Below are 24094 nucleotides of genomic sequence, written 5' to 3' on the forward strand. Positions count from 1 at the left end.
AAGTATGTGTGAAATGGGAAGGCTTTGGGCGAGGAGAGCCCCTCAATATCTCAGATGATGGGGGGGACAAGAAACTCTTGCTGGCTATCAGGGACAGGTGAACTTAATTTTTGGTTCACTATCTAGTTCAGCTTTAAAGAGCATCTTGAGTGTCAGGCTTGCCCCTCTAAGCACTGCACTCTGCCCCTGGAAACTATAACCAACTTCTAACTCCTGGTGGTCAAGGTATACCAAGCCTGCTTACCCAACAGCTGCTGGGCAGCCTCCAGCACATTCTCAAGGCACCTCAGAATGTGTCCACATCTCTCTAGGGGATAGATGCTAACTTCTTCCTTCTCTTTCTTCCTTTGCCTCTGAAACAGGGCATCAGACATGCCTATATCCATGTGGGAGCCTGATCCACTGCTGTTATAGCCAATCGTTGCATAGAGAAAGGAAGGGTCAGACACAGGCAGACATGAAATGCTCAGACCCCAGAAGCTGTAGGGTGGCAAATCTCACTCCTCCTGGGTCCAATCTCACAGGCTCTCCAAGCCCACCTTGCTGCCTGGCAATTGTAAGGTGACAACAGATGGCAGGAAGGACACCCTGGGGCTGTGGACTTTGACAGGGACTGGAGTGAGTTTCAGAGACTAAGGTTTCTAGGGCCAGAGAGAGAGTTTTCTGCATCACAAAGCTGGGGAATACAAGGGCTGAGAATATATGACTTGCATTCTAACAGTTTCTCCCTCTGCTGGCCTAGCAGCCTTCGGTGTGTATGGTAGTAGGAGGGGATGCTTAACCTTTCTCATTTCCTTTACCTATCAAATGGTAACCATATGGCAGCCAAACTGGGAAAGTCAATGTGAAGGTTAAATGAATTAGTATGTGACACATGTTGGGTTATGTGACATTGATGGGCTATTACCATCAATGGGAACAGATAGGTTTCCTCAAAACATGAAAGGACAATGACGGCCTTGGGTGAAACCGTGGCAATTATGCCTTTGAGCCTCTCTCCTTTCTCAACAAATTCCTACCACTGTCACTACTCTTCCCAAAGCGCTGGCCCAAAGAAACCTGTGTGCCCCAACCATCCATCCTGCCCCAGTGCATACTGCTGAGAACAGAGCCCTAAAGCTGACCAAGCAGCTTCCCTGCATTTGCAGACACGGCTGTCTCCAGCTCCTCCATCCTCCTCCCAACCTGACCAAAAGTCACAGGGCTGGGAAAGATCAAGGCAAGGGTCCTGTTCCAGAGGGCAACTTAAGAGCTATGTCACCTTCCAGAAATTCCAAGGCCATTGTACCTGGCATGACAAGGATGGTGGTGTGGGGAGGGTTTAGTTGTCTGAGCAGACCCCCATCACTTTCCTCTGCTCCCACAGAAAGAAATGGAAGACACTGGCTGCCTCCCAGTGATACAGACATTAATAATGAGTAACAAGATAATTGCTAAGCTACAAGACACACCAGCTCACAGAATAGTATGGCCTCTATTACACACACACACACACACACACACACACACACACACACACACACACACACACCTTATTCAGGCCTTTTATCAGCATGCTGATAAAGAGAGCACATTATAGCAGCAGTGGGGTCAGAGAACAGAAAGAGGCCTCATACCACTTCAAGAGTTTGAAGAACATCCGATAATGACAAACTAAATAGGACTTCTAATACACTTGAAAGCTATTCATTTAAATAGATTCTTCCACCCCCCTCAGTGCTAGTTACTCTGTAATCCAGATAGATCAGGGATGGCTCTGCTGAGAGATAAGAGTCCAGCATGTGAAATAATTTCATCTCCTGAGCCAAGCTGGGAGTATCACTTAGCAAGCGTCACATACATCCTACATGTTCGTTCATTCATGGTTGGTCTTTTCTATCCCCTACAAATCCCATTACAGACACAAACTTGGGTCAACACATATTGTCCTGGAGATTTATGTTTTCTCCCTGCACACTCAACTCTGCACATGGCTCACACATTCCATTCTGCGTACAGCTTCCACAGTGCATGTGAGTCCTGGCAAGTACACCAAGACACTTCAACAAACCCCGACAGAAGGTATGCCAGCAGGAACTTGTTCCATTTCCCAAAGTCTCGCCATATCTGCAAGAAATGTGTCCTGCTCTGTGCTGTGAGGGATCAGAATGGGCACACTAAGTCTAGAGGGCTAAGCTCCGCATGCCCAAACTCATAGTCAAAGTTGCGTCTCCAATACCTCTGGAGAGGTCTGCACTAAGATACAGCTATTAGAGTGATCGTTAACCTAAAATGAGGTCATCTGAGCAGATCCTAACCAATGTGACCAGCATCCTTATAGAAATAGACTCACATAAAGAGAAGAGATGGTCAGCTCTGTCAAGGAGATAGGTATCAGTAGAGACCAATCCTACCAATCTTAACCTCGGTGCTTCAGCCTTTAGGACTGTGGGGAAGTACTTTTCTGTTGTCTGGCCGAGTCTATAATATCTGTCTTGGCAACCTTAGCACATGAATACACTAAGCCAGGAGGGAGTTGTTGCATGGTGATTTGTAGACTCCCCAAAAAGGAGGCTCATCACATGTCAGTTTCTGCAAACAGACATCACACCCACCGACAGGAGCATACACTCCCGTCTCAAAATGGGGTGGAAGTGGATAGAAGATACACTGTATCATCTGTTTCCTTCTTATGCTTTAAATTCTGTATCTACCATAGTGTATAACAGTTCAATTAATCATTCAAATACCAGTACTCCCCAGGTATCTAAAATTCATACACAAGTGATCATAATCAGAGCAGCACATATAACAGCTGTTCTGGAACATTGTTCCATTCCATTGCTAAGACCTGCCAGTACATTGTTCTACTGGTACTCCCAAGAATCCTGTTGATATGATGCTGTCTACAACTAGTATCCTAACCTTGGAATTGAAGAGTCTGAAGCACAAAGACAGCTGAGAAGGTGGCCAGGACAGTTGACAACTGGAATACAAGCCCCTGACATAATCATGACATGAACTGAAGTTCTTTTCAGTTGCACAAGTATCAACGTATTTCTTTTTCTTCTACGTGCACCATGGTAGGAGATGCTGGGAAGTACCAGATCCTTCCTGGAAAGTGCCTACATGGTCAAGGGCAGAGCCTCCAACACTCCTGGCTCTCCTTGGCCATTGCTACAAGCATGTCAGAAATGTCCAGTGTCAGGTGTGAGTTTTGAAGCAGGGAGTAAAGAACAAGGCACTTCCTGAGAGTCACAGAGACGAGGGTGAGCCCCAGATCTGTGTTCTAGGCATCAGTTTCTTCATCAGAAGAATAAGGACAAGGACTTCATACCTGCCATCATACCTGCCATCATCTTCCAAGACAAAGTGTGTGTGTGTGTGTGTGTGTGTGTGTGTGTGTGTGTGTGTGTGTGTGTCAATAATAAGACAAAATAAAGAGATTAGCAAAATGCAAAAGCAGACATTGTTCTGGGGATTGAAGTAACAGTTCTGTCCTCCCTGGCTGGGTGTTCTGGGGGTTGGGAAGGGATGCTTTCCTGTATGCAGAGTGGAAAGGCAGGTTGAGGAGAATCAGAAATAGGAAACTCTATTCAAACAAGCATGAGTGAACAAAGACATAGCCAAGAAATAGAACTTATTTTGTTCAAGAATAATTATTTCTATCTATTGGTATCTTCTTCAAGATTATTATACATTCAAAAATAACCAATGTAGGTGATTCTGCATAATGGTATTAGACATAGGGTCACAATGTTCTTCTTCTATGTTCTTTCTAAAGGTATTTTATTTTTAACTTTGAAGTAATGACCATTAAATAAAAATCTTTGATTCTAATTTGTTCCATTTCCATTATTTGTGTACCTTTATTTATTTTTGCATTAAAATATTTATTTTACTTTTTCAAAAACAAACCCTTTCTTGAGCAGCTTTCCAATCTGGCATCAGGTAATCCTTTTGCTTGCCAAGAAAGGGAGCCTTTTTTTTCTTTCCTTGTCTAATAAAAAAAAAAATCAATAAGTCATTAGAGATGCTTTTAATAAAGATTAACTAAATGAATAAGTTCAACTTTTACTTGACCATGGGATTTGTACTTGGAATAAGAAGAGTATGGTTAAGTTTGAACACTCAACAATATAATTGAGTTCCTGCCAGGTCTGTTTCCTTCCTACTGCTGAAGGAATTGATCCCTGGAATTTGCAAAGAGATTTAGATCACCATTTTATCCACTAGGCATCAAGAGATAAGCCTTCCCAACTCAGAGCACAGTGAATAGAGGTGCCCAAAATAGCGCCACCATCTGGTGATAAAAAGAAGCCCCAGAGCCACTACCAAAGTCCAAACTCAGCCTGAGAAAGGCATGGTTAGAGAAGACAGGCAGTAAACTCCCTTGCTCTCCAACAGGGTTAGCACTCATTAAGCCAGTCCTTCACATTTCCTGTTTCTTCATCTGGTGCCTGGCAGGAAGATGAAACCTAGCCAGAATGGACATCAGAAAGGCTGGGTTGGATCCAGGCTTTTAAAGCCAAGTTCTGGAATCCTCTCTTGGAATGGCTGTGAAGCCTACAACTGACAGAGAAGTCCACAGCCTTTGGAGACACTCAGTGCTGGGTTTGTGGCTCAGTGCTACTTCTTTCCCATAGTAAGAGCTTTGTATCTTTTCTAAACACCAGGTCCATCACTGTTGTCAAATGAAGTGATAATAATAGCCATCTCTCAATGTCTGCAGTTGGTTGAGCCCAAGAAGATGCCCTGGAGATACCAAGACCCGCAGATGCAGGAGTCACTAAAATAAGAATGTCATCATATATCCTTATAACCTCTGCATATCCTCCTATAGACTTTATACCATCTCTTAGTATAATATAATGAGGATTCTATTTTAAAAGATGTTATAGTATATTGTTTAAAGAATAAGAAACTGTACATGTTCAATATAGATGTAATTTTTTAATAATAAAATTGATTTGGGATTGATAGATTTGGGTCTACCGAAAGAGAAGATCAATCTCTCAGAGCTATGTTGTAAAGACAAAGATAATTTGTATAATAAGTATTTGTATAAATAGCAGTTCCTGAGAAAGTTAACTGTTATTAATCCTTATCCCATTTTTCTCTGGACATATCTTCTAGAGATAAAGATTTGTTTTTCCCTGCATGTCTTGCAGCTACTTATGGCTGGGCTCCATTTTAGCCAGTTGGACATCAACAGAAGTGCTGGATTATTGATCCTATGAAGAATCTTTTTAGAGGGTTGAGTAGATCTTCCCTTTCTCTTGCTTCTGTAACATTGGCATAATGACTGAGTCTCTAGCTACCAACTTAGCCCTGAAGAAAAAGAACAAAGATAGCGGAGTCTAAACATAGAGAGAAAGGCTCTGATGATAATGGAGACAGACTGGAAACCCTAGATTTTTTTCTGTCCAAAGCACTTCTCAAAAGAGAAATGCATGTTCATCTTAAAGCAAAATTTTTCAGCACTTCCTGATATTTACACCCAAATTAACTCTGCATTCATTGTCTTTACTATTGCTTATCTCATTATTATTTAGTCAGAGGGATGAGGAACCACCTTTCTTGGTCTACTGGGTGTTGGTATAACAGTTTTCTGTAACAAAGGGCAAAAGCCCCGTTCTCCTCCCAGTCCAGAATCCTGGAGTTTTAGAAGTCCTTATTTTCTTTGTTTTTACCATGTAAAGTATCTAAGAAACCAAATACCTTCTTACTCTTCTAAAGCAGTTTCTATGTTTGGGGAGAAAATTCCTAGACTGGGGTTCAGCACTAGATTCAACTCCTTAGGAAAATTACTATATTCAGCTCATACGAAAACCTGAAAGTTAGCAATCTTTTCCTTTGACATTAAGAGCAATTGAAGTAAACTGTCAAAAACAGTGCCTGGAAATCCACAGTGTGCCTAGTAGATGTTCTATACTTCAGTGGCATTGATGTCAATGGAGAGAAGAAAAAGAAAAGACAGACCTGCTTGTACAGTCTCAGTCCTGCTTCCTCACCCCACCCCACCCCCACCCCCCAACACCCCACACACACACACACACACACACTATAGCCCAACAGAGCTGTTGGTCCTCTTAAGCAGTCTTCCCACAAGTTTCCTGCTTTCAGAGCTTTTCAAGGTCTGGGAAGAGTTTCCCTAATTAATTTACTCTCTGTGTCCCTGAAGGCTCAGCCCAGGTGCCACTTATTTCAGCAAGCCTAACAGAAAGCTCCAACTCAAGCCTCTTGACTCATCTCCTAGAGACCTGGTTGGAAGTTATGGCTTCTTTAACTCATGCCCCACCACCACCACCTTCCTATGGAAAGTTGGGTCCTCTCAACCCAGCAAGAATGGCCAGTATCAGCCCCTAAACTTAGCAGGTTACATGTATTTTTTTCTCATGGCCCAGTGCCCAGCACATTGGTCTCACATGTTGCATTGCTCAACAAGTTTGCACTGGCTGGGTGGGTGGGTGGATGAGTTGCTCTTGTCATGAAAGTCCAAATAAACTTGCAAGCCAGAAGAAACAAATGAATTTGTTAAAAAAAAGAAAAACAACCTCCTTGCTTCTGTCTTAGTAGACTAATGTCCCCAACTCCAAAAGAAATAACTTCATTTAAAACTCTAGAATATGACCTTAATTGGAAATAGTCTCTTTGTAGTTCTAATATAATCCTGCTGGATTAGGCTGAGATTTAAATCAAATGAAAAGCATCCTTATAAGAAAATAAAGAATGTAGACATAGAGGAGGAGGTCATACGAAGACAGTCTGCACTTCAGTAGTCACATTTCTTGAATGCAACAGAAATCTGGAAGCTGGCAGAGATCAGGGAAAAGTATCCAGGAGCTGTTTGGAGAAAGAGTAGCATTTACTTTGGAATTCTGGACCACATATCTATGAGAAGACAGTTCCATTGTTGTGAGCCGCCCAGGTTGTGGCGATGTGCTATGAAAACCCAAAAATGTGATTTATTTTGGAAACCCAACACAGTGAGTGTAGTCACTCGGAAATGCTTGAGATGGACCAAGAACTTTGAGACCATGCATTCCCTTCCTCAACCTCTCAGCTTCACAACTCTCATCACTAAATCTTCTTCTCTTGATCCTTTTCTGTACTTTTCCTTTCAAATGCCAGGAAAAGCACATTCATTGTTCCAGGTCAACACTCCTACAGTCCCACATGTAGACTCATCTCCATCTTACAAATGAGGTAATCAAGGCTTACAGAAGCTGAGTAACTAGCTCCATGATCCATAGTTGGAACTCCATACAACTTCTGTGTCTATAGCTTCTAGATCCCCAACAATGTTCTGTGTATAGCTTCTAGACCCCCAACAAGTTCTATGTCCTAATCCAGAAAAGCTGGAAATAATGGAATCCAAGAGCTGTAAAGAAGACCCTAAATACAATTCTAAACAGGTTTGTGGGATCTCTGCTGTTAAGGCCAGTGCCTTATGCCTGGTTTTGTATTTCTGCTTCATTTTGGAATTCAATGTCCCTTTACTATTGGACAAAGATGAGCTACACTGACTGTCACTACCTCATTTCCCAGAAGTTTAGAGATAAAACAATAAATGACTGTAACCATTTTATTCTTCTTCTTAAGTAGGTTTAAAGGCTCCTTAAATGTAGAGACTTCATCTTGCCTTTCTTCATGTCAACAAAGCTGGACACAGTCTCAATTATGTGATATATCTTTCATAACAGGCCTTTGCAATGAATCAGGGAGATATGAAAACCAAGGGATTATGTCCACCCATGCTAAGGGTCAACAGGGTCCCTTTCACAGTCACTGACTCAAGCTGCACAGTCATATTTCTCTATGATGGCAAAAGGAAGAAATCACACTAGCTTCTTGCTACTCATAAATAGACAACCTTGCCCTGCAGCCAGAACGTCCCAGTTTGGAAGCTATCTGGTGTCCAGTGGATCAGTGCTCTGTGCAGCAGTGTGACCATCCATCACTGGGGAGAAAAATAAATCCACACTAATCATAGCTGCTGGCTCGCTAGCAGAAAACTTTCTTTTTAGTCTTGTTTCCAGTTCAGGGAACTTTAAAATTAAAGTCTAGAGTAAGCAAGGTGGAAGCTCAAGAAGCCCATATGGCCCCTGTCCTCAAATCAGGTGGTTTGAGGCTCTGCCTGGTAAGCAGATGGTGGCTAAGGCTGCCTGTTCACTGGGCCACCCTCCCTCATGCCTGGAACCTAGAGAAGGGTGTTCCAGGCAGCCAGGACTGGGCAGACACCCCAGAATATCACTGCAGCAGAGACTATACCCCAACCAGATGCCATCTGGATGCCTGTCCCCATGACTTTTGTTCCCATGAATCCTCTGGGGACAAGTCCAGCTAGAGATGTGATTAGCCAAATTCCTATTGGAAGTGTTCTTGGAACTGGTTCACAGCTTATTTATGGAAATCTCTCTCGCCTACAAACAGGTCAGGAATTTTAACTCACTAGAGGATATGTACCCCTCACTCCCTGCTGAATTCCATCGGAAGTTCTCTCATGGGTAGCTAGAGGTTGGTGAGCCTCTCCAGTGTACTCCTCGCCTGGTCCTTCTTAAGCCTCGTGTATCACATCATCCTCTTATTTGTCAAAGAGAGAGAGAGAGAGAGAGAGAGAGAGAGAGAGAGAGAGAGAGAGAGACCCTGATTTACAGAGGAAAGTCAACTCAGCCAAAATAAGCTACTATCAAGGCTAAGCCCCGGAACGTACATCTCGGCCTCATGACATTTTTGGATAAGCCCATAGCAACTAAATCATGTGTAGAACCGAAAGCTTGTGACATAGAAGCAGCAACTACCTGAGCTTTTGCTCCCTGGGGACAAAGAACTGCAGCTTGGCCTTTTAGCGGAAATAATTCTAAGATCAAAGTCATGGGAAGTGAAGACTAGGTTGATTTTATGATCCATAGTCCTTAACCCAACCCAAAGCAAGACAAGATACTCAGAGGGAATCTCAGGCATGTAAGAGAGTGATAAGCAATTGGTCACCATAGAAAAGTGGCCCCATCTGTGGTGGCAGACTGCCTACCTACAAATCTTGACAAATTACTATTTGGTATAAAAGGCTACACCTAATGCCATCAACCCCTGCCCTCATCCTTTACTTCAAAAGCCAATTGAAGCCACAAAACCAGATGGACACAGTCCTGCTATCTTTGCTCCCAGTCCATTCATGCCTATTTTGAATAAAAATCCCTGTCCCTGAACAAAGATTCTATAGCAGTGGTTCTCAACCTTCCTAATGCTATGACACCCCTCCAGCCATAAAATTACTTTCATTGCTGCTTGATAACTTTAATTTTGATAGTGTTCTGAATCTTAATGTAAATATCTAATATGCAGGATATCTGATATGACCTCTATGGAGAATACTACCCTCAGGTTGAAAACCACTGTTCTACAGTCATCCAACACAATCAGAAATATGTGGCTAGCAGAAGCACAAGGACCTTCCAGTGATTCCTTAGCTAGACAGGGAAGACCAAGATAACTCATGGAGAGGAAAAGCACAAGTGAGCAGCTGCCTATTCTAAGTTCATCCCCCACAGGCTATAGAGGAAGAGTTGGCCAATCCTCTACACAATAGGTCACCATGGTAATCAATGATGAGAACATGATACCTTGGAATGACCCCTCTCTGTGTTGTATGGAGCTGCCATCTCCCAATATATGTCCTGGGTGTATTGCAGACAGCCTACTCAGCTGGTTCCCCTACTTGGTTAGTGAATATGCTGCTCACCTCTCCTAATGCCAAGGACTGGAGCCTTGCACTCCTCCATGAAAAAGGCCCAACCCCTTGTTCCTCTTCTCAATGATCTACTTTCTTTCTGGATGCCTTCCATACCCTTGTCAGCTTACAGGGCTTAGGACTGCCACCTCTCCCAGGTCCCCCTTCATTGCCTCTGCCCCACTCTTAGGTCTCATTTACCCTCCTCACACTTTCCTCCCTGTAAACTGTCTGGTGCCTTCTTGGGAGTGTGCAATCTGCCTACGTATTTCAGACCTTCATTTGGATCAGCTCCATTGAGTGAACATCACTGAGGGGCTGGGTCCCATTCAGCACAGCCCCTCAGAGTTGTACAACCTCCCACACATCGTTTTCATTTCACACCCTCCACATTATTCTACTCTCCACAAAGTCGATATATTTATCCTGAGAACCTCCCATGGAGCATACCTCCCTACAATAATTATCTATGGTTTCCATGTACTTATCTCTGGTATCTATTTAGATAGGGTACCTACCATTCCTCCAGGATCTATTTCCATGTTTCTCTGTGTCTATAGTATTTATCTCTATTTTAACATGACTGCCTCTTTTTTTTTATACCCTTAAACTAGGACAGTTCCCAGGGGGATGGGTTTTGCCTGCAGTTAAAAGCACGACGTGATTCTACACGTGCTCAGCAGCTCAATTCGTGGCGGGTCAGACCAGCCATGCTTGTTCAGCAGAAATACACAGGCTCAAAAAAGCTGCTAGGGCAAGTTTGTGGGAGGGGGCAGTGGGCTCACAGGGGCCTGAGTCAAAGAGCCCCAGCACTGAGCAGCTCCATGTGCACAGAAGAGAGCAAAGTTAGAAGAATCTAAGGACATGTTCTGGATTCAAGCTCCGGATCTCTCTTATTGAAGGTGTCTTGCTCACCTTGTGTCCCTGTAAAGTAAAAATTCTGTGCGTCCCTAATTTATAATAATGTAGTCAAGTAACCACATGCTATGTAAAGAAAACTTAGTGCAGGACTCGACATGAAACCCATGCTCACCAATGAAAACTCCTATTGACCTCGCTATTTTACACTTGATGCAGATTGTTATTATAATCAATGTCTTTCAAGCCATGGCCATCTTTGGATAAACACCTCCCCAAATTCACATTTTTAACTCCAAAACAGAGTAGATAGTGAATATGTTTAACTCATTAATAAACCTGCCTACATGCTTCCTTTAAGTGATATGAGAGATGAGGATACAGAAAAATGATGTTCAGTGGTTCCGAAAGAATAACATTGTGAGTTACCAGGATCTAGAAGATCATCCTCAATTGTTTATGCAAAGGATTTAACTAAGTATGTGGTGAGGGAGGGGAGCCTTTTCAGAGCATGCATAAAGTCCTACATTTGTTGCCCAACCTTAAAGACTATATATATGTATAGTTGGCATACACACATACACACATAAGGTTTAAGAGGAATTGGAACAGCTACTGTGTTAACAGTGACTAAAAGAGACCTCCTTCTACAGAGCAGCAGGAATTCTGGGGTCAGAGTATGGAATCCACAAAGAAGATGCTGAACCTGAGTATCTGAGTATAGGAATTTGGGGTAGTTCCTGCTCTGAAGCTTAGGACTGAAAAGAAAAAACAAAACAAAACAAAACAAAACACTCATCGGGAGTGGATTGCCAGGCCAGAGGCTATCAAAGCAGGAAGAGCAGGCTGGGGACTGGAGTGAGAGACTCAAATTGATGATATTGGATGTCATGAATGGAGAAGCAGAGGAAGCCAAGAGACTGGGAGTCAAAAGAGGGTACCAAAAGGTGACAGCAGGAAGGAGCTCAAGAGAGAAGTAGAATGGTCTGGATCATAGGGAAAATCCAAGCCACAGGACAAGACAAAGCATGACTATTATGTGGCTAAAATGAGGGGGATTCAAAGACCACCAGTAAAGAAAGAAGGGGTTAGGAGCTAAGGGAGATGAGAACCAGCAAGTGTCATCAGTGCTGCTTTGGATGTCAGAACCTCAGGATCACTTGTAAGATTTGGGGCAGAATCATGACACTTTAGAATGACCCTGGAGAAAGAGATCTATCACAGTTACCACTGGGCAAGTTCCCCTTGCCATCTCAAACACAGATGGCAACAGAATGTAAGAAGGAGACATCAGGAAGGAGGCCGGCTGAGCTCACAGTAGAGAACTCTGAACACTTGGGACTCTTACCCCGAGTTTCAGTGTTACCTCAACTTTTATAAGTTATAATCAACCAGCTACAAGGTTCCCCAGAGGGAAAGCCTTAAAAGATACTAACCAAGCTTACCAGGGTCAGCAGAGAAAAGCAGTGTACAGCAGTGATTGCAAAGCCCTGGGGTCTTATAGATAATCCAACAGCATCGGGAGGACCATGGGATGTGTGGGGCACTTTGAAAAACTGTGATGCTGCAGATGAGAAGTAGAAAGAAGCAGGATGGTGCCACTCAAGATGGAGGGGTGGCCGGGCCTGTGCTAACAGGACTAGAGACAGATGGGGCCACAACATGAAGGAAGTTGGCATAGGCCAGGCTGGGCTTCGCTTCCAAGCCGCCAGATGCCTGCTCTAGCTTTCCATCTGCCTCTCCTCATCCTCTCCTTTGGTGTTTCACCATTTACATGGGAGGCATCCAAATGCTGCTGCTGACCTCACAGAGGGAGGCTGGCTTGGTGCAAAGGCCAAGGATCTTGTCATTCAAGCAGTGCCTAAAGCCATGGTGCCTCTCACTGGCATATTCTGCACCCAGGAAGCCATGTTTCACAGGTCATGGCTTGGAAGCTTAAGAAGCCTAAGAAAAACCCAAAATGCCATAGCAGAGCTGTATTCACCATGGGATGTGTCACAGCCTTGGCTGTCACCAACCCAGTTCACAGCTTTTTCTGCCTGCTTTCTTTTCCCTTCCTCATCCTTCTTTTGCTAACCTATAGCATAAGCCATCCGCAGGCACATGGGACTCTCTTGATGGACTCAACAGAAAATGACCTTGGTGGGCACTGCTGTTCCACAAGCAAGTCAAAGTGGTAGAAGGAGACCTGTGGAATGCCAAGTACTCCAGGGTCTGACAACATTGTCTTCTCCCTTGGGATCAGCTGAAGATCAAGCACAGAGAGAGCTTTCTCCTTTCCCTTTTAGCCCCCAACTTGAGCCATGTGGGTGTGAAATCAGGGATACAGAACCCAGAAAAGGGAAGAACAATAGCTGCAAATATTGGCTGGCCATCAAGTCCCACGTATGATCATTTCAGGGCCAGCAGTGGTGAGATGGGCAGAGACATGTGACAAGGTACACAGAGGTGGTACATCACTTTTGTACCTAACCTTCAACTACAGAATCTTCTGTCTAGAGATTTCTCAATTGGAGATGGCCCCAAATCAGTCCTAGTCCATTCTCCCCAGAACAGAGATTTTTCTGTTCTGCCTAGCTTAACTCCACTATGTATTCTTCCCTTTTCTTGACCATTTACCACCTCTCTCCAGTCCCCACCTCTTCCCCTAACCCGGTGAAACACAAGCTGATTCATTTGCACAACCCAGTGACCACTAGGTGTCTGAAGGGCTGCTCAGAGCAAACATTCAGACTAAGATCACAGCAAAATCTCTCTCTCTCTCTCTCTCTCTCTCTCTCTCTCTCTCTTCTCTTCTCTTCTCTCTCTCCTCTCTCTCTCCTCTCTCTCTCCTCTTCTCTCTCTCCTCTCTCTCTCCTCTTCTCTCTCTCCTCTCTCTCTTTCCTCTCTCTCTCCTCTCTCTCTCTCCTCTCTCTCCTCTCTTCTCTCTCTCTTTCCTCTCTCTCTCCTCTCTTCTCTCTCTCTCTCTCCTCTCTCTCTCATCTCTCTCCCTCCTCTCTCTCTCTCTCTCTCCTCTCTCTCTCTTCTCTCTCTCTCTCTCTCTCTCTCTCTCTCTCTCTCTCTCTCTCTCTCTCTCTCTCTCTCTCTCCTGAACTAGAAGTCAGTAAATATGCTTCTTGTAACCTAAGTACCATTTTTAATCAGCACCCAAGAGGAAAATGTACAAGCAGGTAACAAGGAGGTGAGGAAAGATTCCTAAACCTCTAGGAGAAAGAAAAAAAGTGAAATTAAGAAATAGATAAAATATACAAAAAGAGGCATCGCTCTGCCAGAACAATCCAATTAGGATGTGATTCCACTGAACTCTCTGAGTCCTAACTCATCCTCCCTAGTTCTCAGTCGCCTCTAGTAGATGGATGATGGATGACAGTCTTGCAGAAGGTTATTCTGATTAAATCACAGACTAGATGAGCTTAGAATTGCCCACATCTCCCTGCACCTATGGTCCTAAGGCCTCACCTAAGGCCCACCTGGAGCCAGAGATAGGTGCCTCTTTCCTTCCCACTAAACTGCAGGCAGCAGAATCTTCTCACATCAGCTCACTTCCTGCTTGAGCACCTGATATAGACAATAGTCGTAGGGCCTACTGCTTAAACCACTTCAACATGTCCCTTCTGTTTGTGTTTCTCTCCCATGGTGTCTTCCCAGGATGACCAAGGCGGGAAGATCAGAGAGGTGAATGTTCAGGTGGGTGCGAAGCAATTTCCTTAAGAGCATCGCCTTCATCTCTGGACATGTGCATCAGTGTTTCTAATCAGCAGCGAAGAAAAGGCAACATAATGACTGAACTTGTGATGGGCTCTGCTGACTAATCTTACCAATGCAATTTTACTTAATTTGAATGGCACACTGATGAAGCTAGGTGTTCCTCTCCCCGTTCTATAATTACATGGATAGCAAAGATGAAGTTGGGAGGACCTAAAGAGCACAAGCCACACAGTCCAGAAAGGGCTGATGCTCCTGAGACTGACTGGCTGTGTAGGCACCAGCCCTGTGGTTGAAGGAGGAATAAGCCAGCCATTTTGTGTTCTTCTACAAGGCTTCATACTGATTCCTCCACCCATCTTCTGAGTCCTGCTTCAAGTGCTCTGGTTCTTCACTGTCCTTGCCCCCTGGCAGAGCAGCTGAGTCCCTGAAGAGTCCTAGAGTGCATCCTCACACACCGTGGACAGCCAAGCCCTTCTCAGCCTCAACTTCAGGAGGTCCAGAATAAAGGCCTCTAGAATAGCTAAATGCTGGCATAGGTTTGGATTTCACTGTGTTAATAAAAGTATGGACATTATTAGGCCAGTGAGATGGCTCAGCTGGTAAAGATGCTTGCCACTAAGCCGATGACGGCAGTACCTGGGAATCATACAGTGAAAGGAGAGAACAGGCTCCCAGAAATTGACTTCCATAGGCAGATGCCTACACACACACACACACACACACACCACCACCACCACCACCACCACCACCACCACCACCACCACCACCACCACACCAAATAAATCCTTTTAAAAACACAATAAGGTTCAATACATTGCGTCAGAAAAGCATTTTTCCCCGTAAGTGGGAGATCTGTGTTCCCAAGCCTTTTACCAGTCTCAAGGTGCCATTTTATTTACATCCCATTGTTGGTTTTTGTTTCCCTCTTTTCCTCTTTCTCTTTTCTTTTTAATGGGTTTTAGTCATATTTAGGCAAAGTATCCAAAAGCACTGGGTTATCTGCAGTACAGTCAATTCACAATTTATTTGGGAAGCTGGGGTCAGTATTCATGAGTAGGAAAAAAACCCTGGAATCTAAGAGCTTTGTTGGTTAACTTTTTGGGAAGGGCTGGTATGGGCTTTCAGGCTGAAAGGATGAGGAGGAAGTAGGCAGCCTGGCTAAGGGGAGTTAGAAGCTAGAGAAAGGCAAATGCATGCTGTTCCTGCAACCTCCCAGTGGCCCAAACAGGGCAGCTCATGTTTAAAGGACAAAGATTAAAATGTTCACTACACATGGTTAGGATTTAGATATGAGGCGTTTCCCCCACAAAAGCTCGTTAGAGACTTTGTCTATTAATAGTGGCAATGTTTTTGGAGATTCTTGAAGCTTTACGAGGTTCAGGACGTAGAGGGAGGAATCTTGTCACTGGGCGGGGGGGGGGGGGTGTCCTTAGTGTTTCTTACCTCTGACTACATCCTGTCTCCCTCTCTCCCTCTCTTCTGTCTTGAGAGGAAGACACTCCTCTGCCACATGCCCCCCCCCACTGTTATAAAGTTCTTCCCAAGCAAAGATGGCCAAGCAACTACAAATTGAGCCCTCTGAAACCACGAGCAAAATAAGCCCTTCCTCCCTTCAGTTGTTTCTGCCAGGTACATGGTCATAGCGTTGTAACAGTAACTGAGTGTGCACGTTATATTAGCTTATTCATTCCTTCCAAGAACCTGAAAGCCTTAGTATCATGTGACAGATGGGAACACTGAGGCTCAAAAGCTTCAAGGCACAGAGAGGTGGGACAGGCTTTGATTGCATATCTTCTAGATCCCAAAGCTAACACTACAGTGAGGACAGCAGTGCTACTCAGTGTGGTCTTGAACCAGCAATGTCACCATTGCTTTGAGAAGAGTAAGGAATGGCCTACATGGTTCAATCCAGGCTTCCTAGATCTGCTGCTCAGATGAAACCCAAGATATGTGTCACAGGACCTCCAAGTGAGTCACACCCACACAGCATTTAGACAACCATCCCTGTGAGGGAAGGTCCTGGGCAAAGTATATACTGAATACTTTCCAAGAGATAATTCTCAGACATCATGATGATGGGTTCTGTTGGTAATTAACAAAGCATAGGACTTATTTATCTCAAAACAGACAAATAAGAACAAGGTGGAATGGAAAAATATGTGAAGATGCCAGTACCAAAGGATGGAAGAGATGCTGTAAGGAGAAAGAGGGGCTTTGAATGGCGACACAAGGACAGCATTCCTAAGAAATAGGAGAAAAGCAGATGCCTCAAAATGCTTTCTTTCTGAGTATTAGTTATTCTTAAAGCAGCCTACATTCACCAGCACAAAAATACAAGAGCTCAGGAAAGTTTACCCACTGAAAGTCTAGAAGAGATACCAGGCCACAGGGATTGTCTTTGTCTCTGAATGGCATGATATTGGGAATAGCCTCTGATGTATACTAACCCTGGATGAAGCACCACCATAGAGCAAGGGTTATACCTCCACTGGACTTAGTTCCCCCAACAGACCTATCATCCCATTCTACAGAAGAGGAGACTGAGGCTCATAGAGACTCAATATAGTTGTCCCTTGTTTCAGAGGATATGAATTCTAGGGTATGAGGATATTAAAATCAATAGATACTCAGATCTCAGCTATAAATTATAGAGTATCTTACAGAGCCCATACAAGCCTCCTGTTCATATAAAATCATCTCTAGATTAATTTTACTACCTAATACAATATGATTACTATATACACAGTTTCTCTATTATGGTTTGGGAATGAATGGTCAGGAAAAAGCTGAGAGAGAAGGAGGGAAGGGAAATTATGTTTTAAAATATATTTTCTGCCCATCACTTTTTTAATCGAGAGACACAGAAACTATGACACAGAGAGCTGACTAGGTCTCACACAAAGTGACACAGATATGTATACTCTTGCCTTACAGCTGGAAAGAGCCAAGTGACCTTCAATTCTGTTCCCATCACTGTGTCTCTGATGAAGGAAGTGTTTGGCACTGTCCTATATGACAGCCACTAGATAAACGGTGTAATTAAGCCCCTTGAGATGTGGGTACTGCTACTGAGAGGCTGAATTTTAAGTTTTATTTGATGTTAATTAAGTTAAGTAACCACATATGGCTGCTAGTCCTAGTATTAGGAAATGCACATTGAAACCACAGATGTGTCGCTGTCTTCACTTTCAAAACGATCCCTGTCGTCTAGATGACTCAAGCTATGAAAGATGCAGAGGCAAACTCTTAGTTCAAGCCCTAATCATAGGGGAGAGTAGTAAGTACCATTTCCAGGGTCATCCTTACCAGTACAGGATGGCATCAATGGCTATACATGACCTGGCACCCCTGGGACATGACCAAGGAAAATCTTTGATTTCCTCAATCATCCCATTCAGCCATAAAATTAGAGAAATTAATCTTGATATGATGATTTCCCTGGGGTTAAAGCTTACAAACCCAGGCTGGAAGTAAATGTTCCTCTTAAAAAAATATTTGCAGACAAAATCTCATTAAACCCATGGTGACTTGGAACTCACTGAGTAGTCAAGGCTGGTCTTGAACTCACAGCCCTCCTGCCTTGGCTGCTCAACTGCTATGACTAGAAGTGTGTGTCATCACATCTGTCCAAACAACAAATCCTTTTAAAGAGAGTTGTGTGAACGTAGACAACTCCCTTGGTTCTCAGAACCTGTTCTGTTGTATTTAAAAAGAGCTACCTTTGGTGGTTAATATATGATCCAGGGCATCTCTTCCATCTCCCAACATGTTTCTCAGCTTGGCTCCCCTGCACAATTCCTTTATAATCTGAAAGTTCACATGCCAGGGTCATCTTCTAACTGTCCATGGCTTAGGAAGCATGTCACTCTGCTTTAAACAGCATCCCCTAATACAGTTTCTAGAGTTCATGTCTCAAATCCACAAGCATACAACTCAGTCACCTGCAGCAGTCACCTGCAGCACAAAACTCCAGCTGTCTACACCCCTCACCTCTAAGTCACCAAAGGGTCCCAGCAATGGGTCCGGCCATGCTGGCTTCTTCATGCTCACGCTAAATGAGGCCACCTGAGAGCTTTCACTGCAACCCACGGGATCAACAACTCCATTCACATAATCCTGGCCCCTGTCCAAGTTGACTCCATGGCTAGGATGTCTAAAATCAAATTAATTTTGCCTTCACCAGTATGATTGTCAATAAAAAGTTATTATTCAGTCAGTGGATGTTTTAATTACCCAAATGTCAAGCCCTGTCACTTCCATTAGCAGTATAATGGTCCTAATAGAAAAATGGCCTAGAGGAGCCCCAGGAGACTCTGGAGCCCTGCTCTGTCCCCAAAAAGGAACCTACCAGAGTCACTTCACACTAACCACATTCCACATGCCCTCCTCACTAGCTCCCTAGAGGGAAGTCTGGTATCCTGTGTACCCCCTCCCTGCAATTTCCTCTCTTTATCTGGAATTTTTCATTGATTTCTCAAGAATTATAGGCAATGGTTGAAGATAATGAAATGGAAGTGCTAAGCACTGCCCTTAGGGGTGAGCAAAGCCCCAATCCTGCGGCCTGCCAACTGAAACATTCTGTCTCCTTGGGCCTCATGGTTTTGTAGGTGAGGAATATTCCGAAAGAAGAGTGAGAACCTGAGTTCGGATCTCTAGCACCCACATAAAAAGCCAGGCATGGTCATGAATATCCACACCCTTGGGGAAGAGGGAAGCAGAGAGATTGCCAGCCTAGCCGAAAGGCTCCGTGAATGACCACTCCTCAAAGAACTGAAGAGGATACTGGATGTCCTCTGACCTCTAGGCACATTTGCATGGGCATGTACATCTGCTCATACAAAGTGTGTGAACACACACACCTACACACACACACACACACCATCACACACACACACACACACACACACACACGACTGTATCTCTTTATGTGTGAGTCTCCAAAAAGCACACATGAAATCACTTTCTAAAACCTAGCAAAAAAAAATCACCTAAGATTGGATATTTACTAACAGTTATTTAAGTTCGTGAAGTTGAGTGCATATAAATATTTCTGAAATACCCCCAGTTGCTAAACTTGGCCTTGGCTTTGGCCCAATTTTCCTGTACTTGCCTCTATTCACTGGGCCTCTGCCTTCTAGTTTCTGCTTCTCAGCAATGTCTTGGCTCCACAACAACATTAGATTTGGAGTCACGAACCACACGCTTGGAGCTGCCTCCTGCAATGCCATCTTTCCTCCAAAGCCCTTCCTTCGCCAGCATCCTCCTCCACACCACCCAGCCCTTTGCTTCCCCCACCCTCACCCTCACCATCAAGTTGTCTCCACTCCTACCAAGAGGTGTTTATAAATGGAAACACACATGCATATCAAAACTTTGAGAAAGCTGATGGTGGAGAGAGTTAAGAGTCTCCTCTCAGGAAGGTGGCAGATGCCTGAGTCCTTTGTCTGGCTACATCAGACTGGAAGGTTTCTGACTTGTGTCTCTCAGTGTGCTGATCACAGTAGGGGCACTCAACAACTCATTAATAGTGGTGGGGAGGAGGCAGCAAATGGGAAGACAAAACAACTCTAAAACCTTCTTTTTGCACAAAGAACAAGGCTGGGACCCAGCCCTGTTTCCAGCATGCACTCCCCATAGACCTGGAACCACTCCTCACCTCACAAGATTGTCACTGGTTCAATAAATTTTACTCTTTATAGATCTGCATCCCAAGCACACAACCTTGAGTAACAGTGGCTTCAAGGAGCACACAGGACAGCAGACAGCAATGTGAGTAACACAGACACAGTCTCTTGAAGAATGCTAATGGAAAATGGGGCACCAAGGGCCTCCAGAGCTACATGGATCAAATCATATCCCCATTGGTTTGAGAAAGACAATAAGAACAATACTCCAGCCTGGGGCTAGGCTTCTGAGAATAAATAGGTTCATTTCAGTTGAGCAGAAGCTCCAACCTTCAACACCGTGGCTTGGTCCTCAGCACAGAACATGAGTGTTTTCGTTCTATTGTAGGTTCTAAAGATGATGGCATAGCAACACAGAAATCCTTTGCAGGCAGAGAATTTTCTTCTAGTTAAAAAACCAAAACCAAATATCCTCTCTGGTGGGTCAGAATAGGGACTCTGATGATAAAGCAAGTTTGGGATTATCAAGGTCAGAGAAGGACTTTGCCATCATGGTTATCCCATAGCAAGAAGGTCCTCAGTGTGCAATGGGGCCTTTCTTTCTGCCTCACCTCCACCAGCCACCAGTACCAAAGTAAAGGGAGGATCCCAGGATGCCTCCTGCTGCCAGGAAGTACAGAACTTTGAAAGACACAAACACACCTTCTGTAACTCACAAACCCTGTCTCTAAGTCATTAGCATACTCTAGGCAAACAGACAAAGAGAATCAGCATGAAAGCATGGCTAACTGATGGAGTTGACTGAGGTCAAGACAACTGCAGTGAAGTCTTCAAATGACTTCATGTTGTTTTTAATTAATGATGTAACATAGAGTACATTCATTTATCAAATGTGCCATTTGACCCTAAAGTTGCAGACATATCAATAAAAAAAATGTCTTTTAGAAAATTGGCAAATGATACTCATCAGTGAATTATCAATAACAAATAACCAGGAAGAGCTGGCCACAGTGGCCTGTGCTTATAAATCCCAGCACTCACTAGGCTGGGATAGAACAACGGCCACAGGTCTGAGTCAAGTCTAGGACAAAAGAAAGTCCCAGTATGGGATACACAGTGAGACTTTGTCTCAAAAGGTAGCTGTGGGGGTGTACTGGGGAGATATCTCTATTGGTAAAAATATATTGCAGTATAAACATGGGGACATGAGTTCAAATCTTTAGCACCCACATAAGAAACTGGGCACTGTGGAATGTGGCTGCAATCATATCACTGATGTAGAGGCAAAAGGTTCCCTAGAGATTGCCAGCCACCCCTGCAATCGTTTGAAGACATCTAACATTGATCTCTAGCACACGTGCACATGGGCACGCACACACACGTGGGTGGGGGGGAGAGTATGAGAACCATCTAAATTTCAAGCAGTTGAGTTTGCAAATGGTGAAAGGAAGAGAAAAATTTCCATACCTAGAAATAACCATATTAAGTGGTTATCATGTTCTTTCCAGTGGTTCCTCCCACGTACCCACATGAATGCCTTTATATCAGTACAAAATGGGATCGTATTGAATATACTGACTTGTCTGACTTTTTCTATGTATCAAATGTTGTAAGTATTTCACGTGACATTAAATATTGTTCTTTTGGCATGTTTTAATGGTTTCATGGTGTTTCATTACTTGAATGAATCATGATTTATATAACAGATTCCTTTCTGTCGGGCATTTCAATCACTTCCAATTTTCCATCATTACACTGCACGACCCTGTAAGTGAACTTGTGTGAACATCTCTGATTATTTCCTTAAGGTAGAAGAAAATGTCACAGTGTGGAACTATTGAGTCAAAGAGAATATCCACTTTAAAGTTTTTTGAGAAATACTGTCAAGCAACCATCCAGAGAAGTTGTTTCCCTGTGTTAAGGGGACTAAGAGCCTCAATTTCTCTGCATCAAAAACATTGTTCATTTTTGTTTTTTCCAATTCAATATGGAGAACAGAATCTTGTAACTGATTTGATTATTGTTCCTTTGATCCCTACTTAAGCTGAACAAATTTCCATATGTTTATTAGCCATTTGCCCTTTTTATTTTAATGCTGTGTGTGCCTGCCTTTTGTTTATCTTTGTCATGCTAACTCTTTGAGGAGTTATTAGATCTCCAAGGTAAATTTACATGGAAAAGTTGCTCCAAAAAACCACCTCAGGCAACCTGAGGAACAAACATCACTGACAGAAAGTCCCAGTAGGGTTGACCAAGCCCTGCAGTGACTTGGTCCTTCTAATCCCAGGGCCTAAGGAAGAGAGCAGCTGAGGCCAAATCCCAGAAAGATGGAAGCCAGGCTCCTGACGAGTTCACATCAGCAATGAATGGGAGTGACAAGCATGACACCAGTGGCCACAATGTGGCAGAAATTTGGGTTCTTCTCTGGAAAAGGAAGGAAGGTGGGGAAATATATGTGCAACTGGAAGTATTTGTCCAGCCAACCAAATCCAAAAATAAAAAGGGCTTCTTGCTCAGAAATAGAAGAGTAGTATGTGGTACCTGATGTCTCTGTCACCAGGCCTTGTTCCCTTGCCAGAACACTACTTCAAGAGAAGCTGGGATAAATTAGCCAGAAAGGGAACTGAAAGGCAGAGCTGTGCAAAACTCATTGCTGGCACCGACTAGCAATGGAAGCTGCTCGAGTTGTTCACTAAACTCCTTTCTAAAAAATGGTTGAACTGGGATCCCCTGAACAAGAGTGCCTGACCTGGCTGCGAATCCGTCTTCATATATGAACCCTAGAAATAAGACAGTGTCTTAGGTCCAATGATAGTGCCCAGGCTCAGTAGTAGGTGGGAGAGTGCGGTTGAGGGGAAGAACAGGGTAGGATGGATACATGGGTACCACACCTGCCAGATAAGCAGTCCAATGTGCACTCTTCTACCCATCAGGAGCTTGAGACAATGGGGACAGCTGCTGCATGCCATCCAGGCCACACACCTTAATCCCACTGACTGTGTTTCCCAAGCACAACAAAGCTAATTCTATCTCTCTGGGCAACATTTTGCTGTTTCTTATACACTCAAGATTTTTTTGAAAGCCTGGAGGCTGGTCATAGATACTTGACCTCATATGTGACTCCATCCTGCCAAGTCCCTCTGCATCAAAAAGGATGGGGGCGGTGAGGAATAGTTCAAGTTAATTCCTCTCTCTCCCCTCCAAGACCCATTCTGTTATAAAGATGATGGAAAGAGAAGCTGAGGTGGTGGGGCCCATGTAATAAGATGGCAAGAGGTCCCTCAGTCAAGGCAGGCTCACATTCTGGCTCCACTTTACCCTGCATCATATGCTCTCAATGTAACTGAGGCTGTTTAGTCAAAACCAACCCAGGTCTTCCATGTTCATCTATGTCTCCAAAGCCCTGCTTTGATGAAGCATGCTGTTTTCTTTCCAAGAGTGGCCTTTCCCACGCTTGCTTCGCCCTTGCACCAACATTCTCTCCTGCCAGCTTCTCGGTCACTGCTCAGGCGTCTGCCTAACAGTGGTATCCTAGATTCCTCTTGAGTGGAGTTAGGAAGGGCTGAAGATTTTCTGTTGTTGTTGTTCTTTAACAAAAAAACAATAAGACCACTAAGAATTTTTAAGTGCACATCTCAAAAAAAAAAAGTATGTGTAAAGCACACATCTCTGTCACTTCCACCTGGCTAAAATGTGACATTTGCAGTGTTCAGGAAAGCTCTCTCATGCTCCTTTCACCGCCATTGCCAACATATCCACTACTCCATCAACATTTATTGGTTTTCCTCGGTTTTGACCTTCACTTAGATGGAATCCCATCTCATGTATCTGGCTTCTCTCTGCCAACATAAGAGCCATGAGACACTAATTGAGTTTTCTGCTAACAATAAACACCAAAGAATTTAGTGAGCCCCACTTCAGAGTACTTTGTGCTTTAAAACGTGCTCCAAGAAGACTTGTGGTGCCCTTGTGGGTATGAACTGGGAAAGGGTTTTGTTGGGGAAAGAGTTGTCTGTCTCCTACTTCATCTCCCGAAGCTTTCTATCTATTTTATACAGGGCATTTCCTTCAAAGTTCTCCTGCCCAAGCTGTTCTAAGACAAAACCACAACAATACAGTTCTAGAAGATACACCGGGTCTCTCCAAACAGGCATTGTCTTTGTTCACTGGTCAAAATGTGAGAAGAAAGGGT

The 24094-nt window shown here is 43.8% G+C and overlaps 1 protein-coding gene across 13 annotated transcripts in view; it reads right to left on the reverse strand.

Moving 5' to 3' along the window:
• Nucleotides 1-24094, reverse strand: part of Ntrk3 (neurotrophic tyrosine kinase, receptor, type 3) — a 401049-nt gene that overhangs the window by 197940 nt on the left and 179015 nt on the right. The gene's annotated exons all lie outside the window — the stretch shown is intronic.

The sequence above is a fragment of the Mus musculus genome, chromosome 7 (genome assembly GCF_000001635.26).
Source record: "Mus musculus strain C57BL/6J chromosome 7, GRCm38.p6 C57BL/6J".
In the NCBI taxonomy this organism is placed as follows: Eukaryota; Metazoa; Chordata; class Mammalia; order Rodentia; family Muridae; genus Mus; species Mus musculus.